This window comes from Bubalus kerabau, chromosome 6 (genome assembly GCF_029407905.1).
Source record: "Bubalus kerabau isolate K-KA32 ecotype Philippines breed swamp buffalo chromosome 6, PCC_UOA_SB_1v2, whole genome shotgun sequence".
Classification (NCBI taxonomy): domain Eukaryota; kingdom Metazoa; phylum Chordata; class Mammalia; order Artiodactyla; family Bovidae; genus Bubalus; species Bubalus kerabau.
In genome coordinates this window covers 104708979-104715109 of record NC_073629.1, presented here as the reverse complement: position 1 = coordinate 104715109, position 6131 = coordinate 104708979, and the positions used below count along the sequence as shown (strand labels likewise).

Sequence of the window (6131 nt, the reverse complement as noted above, 5' to 3'; positions counted from 1 at the left end):
TGTTATTTCGTCACTAAGTCTTGCCTGCTCTTCTGCAACCCCATGGACTATAGCCCGCCAGGCTCCTCTATCCATGGGATTTCCCAGGCAAGATTACTGGAGATACTGGAGTGGGTTGCCATTTCCTTCTCCAGGGCAATCTTCCTAACCTAGGGATCAAACCTGTGTCTCCTGAATTGGCAGGCAGATTCTTTACCAGTGAGCCACCAGGGAAGACAGGAGAATGGATATAGCAGCAGAAATATAGAATAATCAGTTCACTCTACCCCACTTACCATCCAGCTTCCATTTTTGCTTTTCCTTTGAGTGATAAAAATCTCCTCCCAAACACAAGGAAACACAAGTGTCATCAGCCACTGTATTATCATTGGTGATGTCACGTTTACTCCCACCTGGAATCTAAATTTTGTGGTTAGGTACCACCAGTATTCTTCATATAAAGTAGTTGGGAAGGAGGAAGATAAAAAAGGAATAAATTAACATAAATATGACAATTAGAGTCACCACTTCTGTAACTTGTCTTGAAGCCAGAGCTCATAATAAATCATGACTTCCTTCTTCAATTATCCATTCTGTGTTCATCTTACCCTCTACCAGCAGCTCAGCTGGTAAGGAGACCCAATCTTCATCTCAAAGTAACTGAACCCTTACTAATCCTCTCTGAGCTGGGTTGCCAGTTTTCCACTGAACTTTATTACTGAAATAGATTCTATAATGTGACCCCATGAACCCTTTGGGTTCTAAGCAGTTTTTTCAGCCCTAGCACATAGCAGAAACCTGATTTCCCCTTGACAGTCAGGACAGTGATCCACTTCTTTTCCTGTTGATTCAGTGGCATGGGGAGTCCCCAAATGGTCAGAGACAAGCTCAGCTTCCAATTCATCAGAACCAAGGCTGCATTCCGTGGTGGGAATACTCTTCTCTTAGAACCAACACCCCAAACCTGTGAAGTCCAAGATCACAGAGAAAGAAGTTCCATTAAGGAGAGTGTTCATTGTAATTGTTATAAGGACCACTCCTAACCCTTCCCTTTTGGTTCCTAGCCCATGTGCTTTTTTGTTGCCATGGTGACAGCACCAGCTATTGATTGCTGATTTAAAGCCTACACTGCATCCTACAGGTAAGCTCAAGCCTTGCATGGGATCACATCCCAGATGGCTTACTGGCCCCTCGCTACAGACACCTCAGAAGCCTTATATTGAAGATGACAAAGATGCTGTCAGTCTTTTTTCCTGTATAACAATATGGAGCAGAGTTGCCTGCAGGTTTCAGAATTATTATATATGAAAGAAATGCATGCCTATGTTCTTTAAGCCATTCTCTTTGCAGGGGGTGGGGGCGTAGTGGGGGAGGGAGCGTCACTTTGGCTCTAAGATAGCAATCATGGCTGTTAGCACAGCCCCAGCTTATGCTCTTTTAGACTGCATTGCAGGGGTGGGGGTGATTGGGGGGGGGCGGGTACGGGGCAGGGAGTGTAGAAAGAGGAGAGCCTCTGACACTGTAACCCATGCTCACATCACCTGTTTGCTGTACATTCCCCACAGGGCAATGCTATGCCTCAGCAAACCTCCCGTGGGCTTCAGTTTCAGGCATTGCTGTTGCTCAAGTGTTTTCCCTCAATGTCGGAGGAAAGACTGGGACACTCGGATGATGGTACGACTGCTTGAACCTGCTCTGACCCACTCCTGCCCCATCCGGTCCACTGACTCTCCACTCTCAGCCAGCACTCCTGGGGTCCTACTCTTTCTCTGTCTTGAACAGATGAAGGGGTGGGCAGTGATCTGCCCAGAGAGAGAGGCAGTAAGAATTCAACTCAGCTAAAAGGCTTTCTCCTCACCTATCCCAGCCTCCTACCTAGCCCTCCCCAGTTCTGTGTGGTTGTTAATCCTTACAGAGACACCCAACTATGTTCTGTCTCCCTAGGGGAGCCTCACCATCTTTCTGATGGTTTCTCAGATACATCATCCTCCTTCTTCCTTCTGTGGCTTTGTTGGGTAAAAGCCGAGTAACCAGTGCTGGTTCCCTGTCCTGTGCTGAGATGAGGTTTCAGAGGTAGTGGGGAGACAGGTCATGAAGAACCTGTAGCAGAAGGAGGTGAAGATAAATAGGAAGATGTTTGCATAGCATATGATTTCATTTATATGCAATTTCCAAAATAGATCAATTTTGGAAAGAGAAAGAATGCCTGCCGACGAATGGTTTCCAGGGGCTCCAGGGAGGCAGGGATGGGGAGTGACTGCTTCATGGGTGGGAGGGTGGTGAAAATGTTCCAGAACTAGACATCGGTGATAGTTGCACAACACTGTGAGTGTACTAAATGCCACTGAATTGTATACTTTAAAAATGGCTAAAATGGTGCATTTCATGTTATGTGGATTTTATCACAATAAAAATAATAGGCTGTTGGACTTTAATTGGACAGAGAAGACACTCAGGAGTTCCAGGGTGACTCTGATGGAGACCAAAGTAAACAGAGCTGTAAGAGTCCTTGACCTCTGAGTCCTTCTTGGAGCATCTGTTCCCTCAAACATAGGGACCAATCGGGATGAATAAGACTTAGGGAGAGAGCGGGATGAGTAAAGGATGCTGACTCCAGAAAGGGGAGAAGAGCAGACACCTGGGCCAGGCACCTTTCCTGGATTCTCCTAATGTCATGAATTTTCTGTTGTTTTTGTTCCTTTGTTTGTTTCTGATTCCTCAGCATTCTGTCACCTCCTTATCTGGGAAGAATTCAAAGCAAGCAAGCAGGAGGTGGGTGGATGGACTCCTCCTTTGTAAATCTTGGCCAGAGGCAGGGACCTTCCTCCTAGTCCTCAGTCTGAGAAGGCCAGAGACTTTTCCTGTAAGCCCCATACCCCTGCTAACCATGCTGAACCTCAGACATCTCATCCAGCTCAGCTGATGGGCTATTCCTTCTGGAACTTCAAATCACGGAGAGTGATGCAAAGACACAAAAGTAGGAGACTCACAACACCAAGCTCAAGGATGAGAATTCACTGGAGGCAGCACTGGACTGAGCATGGGGCTTTGGCATTGAAGTCCAGGAGCATCTGCATCTAGCAGCATCTCCACCACACTGACCTTGAGGGTGACCTTGACTGTGGTAGCCACGGCCTGCCCTCTTGTTGTGGTTATCTTCCCAGACTTGTTTGCCAGCCTCCCTTCAATTCTCAAGCTACCTGACACCCTTCCAATAAATCCTTGACTGCTGCAGTTAGCCAGGACTTATTTCTGTTACTTGTAACTAAGAACCCTGGAACATGGGTATAGCCTTATTGCCTCCCTCCCAAACAGAAAATATGGTGTGTCCCAATTAAATGCAGATGGCTTCTTGCAAAGCCGAAGTGCTCTCTGCACCTTGATTGTTGTGTGTGTAAGAGTGTGTGTATTTCACTTTAAACATTACAGATGTGAAAACAAAATGCATTTCCAGGCACTGTAACTATGGTGATGGGCAGAAAGAGCATTGCTCTAGCAATTAGAAGACCAGGCCACACCAGTAACGCGTCCTCGGGCAAGTCAACTGCTTCTTTATGCAGGCTGACGTGATTTGTGAGCCCTTCTCCAGTACTTGAGATTCTGTGATTCAGGAAACGCAAAGGAAATCATTTATATTAGCAATGTGCCTGGGAAAACAAAGCATTCTTTCTCACTAAGAGGTTCCGTCTGAGTCAGTGTCATACGGTGAAGACAACCTCAGTTGTCAATCTTGACTTCATCTATTAAATGAGGCACAGTCTTGCAGACAAGCAATAGAAGTTAACAAAAGTCTCATCTCCCTGTAGGGTAGACCATCTGCAGTAATCATACTAGTGAGAGTTCTCACGTGGAGCTCTCATTTAATCCCTATGATAACCCCATGGAGCAAGTGCTGTTTTATAGATGAAGCAGCAGAGGCACAGAGAGGTTAGGTAATTTGCCCAGGGTCCACACAGCTAGTCGGTGACAGAACCAGGATTCAAACTCAAAGGTTCTGGCTCCAGAATCCAACTGCTGTGTGTGTGTGTGTGTGTGTGTGTTAAAATACACAGAACACAAAATTCACCATTCTAGCCATTTCAAGGTGTACAATTCAGTGGCATTTAGTACACTAATAGAATCCGTGCTTTTAATGAGACACTATGTTGCCAAAACTATATATGTCATATGACTAAGCCATAAAAAAAGAATAAAATAATGTCACTTGCAGCAACATGGATGGACCTAGAGATTATCACATTAAGTGAAGTAAGCCAGAGAAAAACAAATATATGATATCACTTATGTATGGAATCTAAAACAATGATACAAATGAACTTATTTATAAAACAGAAATAGACTCACATTCATAGAAAACAAACTTATGGTTACCAAAGTGGCAAGTAGGGAGGTGTAAATTAGAAGCTTGGGATTAACAGGTACACATTAATATAAACAAAATAGGTAAACAACAAGGATTTACTGTGTAGCTCAGGGAACCAAACTCAATATCTAGTAATAACCCACAGTAGAAAAGGAAGGATAGATATATATGTGTACATATAACTAATGACTTTGCTATACATTTGAAACTAACACAACATTGTAAATTAGCTATATTTTAATTTTTAACAACGATATATGTCGTCAAATAAATAAACCCAATTTACCTTCAGTTTTACAGACTGAGAGACTATGAGATGCAGCAGTCAGTTCTTTCATCCACTCCCCTAAATGCGATGGTAGTGGTGTAATTTCCCAGTGACGGTTACAGAGCTGTGGTGTGACTCCTGGTAGCAGGTAGCTTCTACTTCTCATCCACTCTTTGCCTCCATAAAGGCAGCATCTAATCTTGTTTTGATAATTTTATTCATCTTTTGGCTGTGCCGGGTCTTCATTGCTGTGTGGGCTTCTCTCGAGTTGCAGTGAGTGGGGGCCACTCTCTAGTTATGAGAGGACTCCTAACATCAGTGGCCTCTCTCATTGCTGAGCGCAGGCTCTAGGCCATGCAGGCTTCAGTAGTTGCCGCAGTCGTGATTTCCAGAACACTGGCTCAACAGTTGGGGCGCACAGGCTCAGCTGCTTCGCAGCATGTGAGATATTCCCAGGGATCAAACCCATGTCTCCTGCATTAGCAGACAGATTCTTTACCACTGAGCCACCAGGGAAACCGCGGCTGCATCTAATCTTAACAAATCTCAAAAGATGAGTTTCCATCACACTTTAATGTTTCAGTGGAGGATCTAGCAAGAAAACACTTCCTCTGAGGGCTGGTCCCACCTTTTAACAACATCCCTTCTTCAGAAAGTCCTGACCTACATCCTCTTTCACATTCAGAAACTTTCAACTTTAATCCTGACTTTGGGGACAGAGGGGAAGGTGTTGAAAAAAGATGGTCTCCCTCTGCAGTTTTCCTGCATGTTGATAGAATGTCTGAACCACCAAAGTCTGACTATGTGTGGCTTTGGGCAAATGATCAAGGCTTCTCCGTAGTCTACCTGGGAGACTCATTCATCCAGCAACTATTGACGGCGTCTGTTTGTGGCAGCGCTAAGCTGAACCCTGGAAGCAGAGAGGGTTGGAGGGGTCACTGGGAGTGGGGAGGTGGTGGGTGGGCAGCCAGTGGTTCTCAGCCTTGTTGGGCCAAGAGTCACCTAATGCAGCTTCTCAAAATACAGTGTTCACTCTCACTGGATTCTGATATCTGAGTGGAGGCTGAGGTGGTAAGTGAACTTGAGGGACACATGCTTCAAAAACTCTGTTGTCATGAAAGGTACCAACTTCCAGTTATAAGACTAATAAGTACTAGGGATGTCATGTACAACTTGATAAATGTAACTAACACTGCTGCATGTTATAAATGAAAGTTACTGAGTCAGTTGTAAGAGTTCTCACCCCAAGGAAAATTTTTTCTCTGTTTCTTTAATCTTGTATCTCTATAAGAGGATGGATGTTCACCAAACTTATTATGATAATCATTTCATAATATATGCAAGTCAAATCATTATGCTGTACATCTTAAACTTATACAGTGCTACATGTCAGTATTATCTCAATAAAACTGGAAGAAAAAAACAATTCAATTTTTTTAAAAGTCTCTCCCAGACTTATTTCATCTTCCTTATCCTGCCCCCTTGCCATCCACTACTGCCCAACATCTCACCCCAAATACA

At 44.2% G+C, this 6131-nt stretch overlaps 1 long non-coding RNA gene across 1 annotated transcript; it reads right to left on the bottom strand.

The window, feature by feature from the left end:
- Positions 1 to 660: 660 nt before the first annotated feature.
- On the bottom strand, positions 661 to 4958 carry LOC129655601 (uncharacterized). The gene is made up of 3 exons (XR_008716053.1): positions 4629 to 4958; positions 1935 to 2079; positions 661 to 943 (listed from the first exon to the last, which is right to left on the bottom strand). It is a non-coding gene; the product is annotated as an uncharacterized LOC129655601 (long non-coding RNA).
- Positions 4959 to 6131: the final 1173 nt, after the last annotated feature.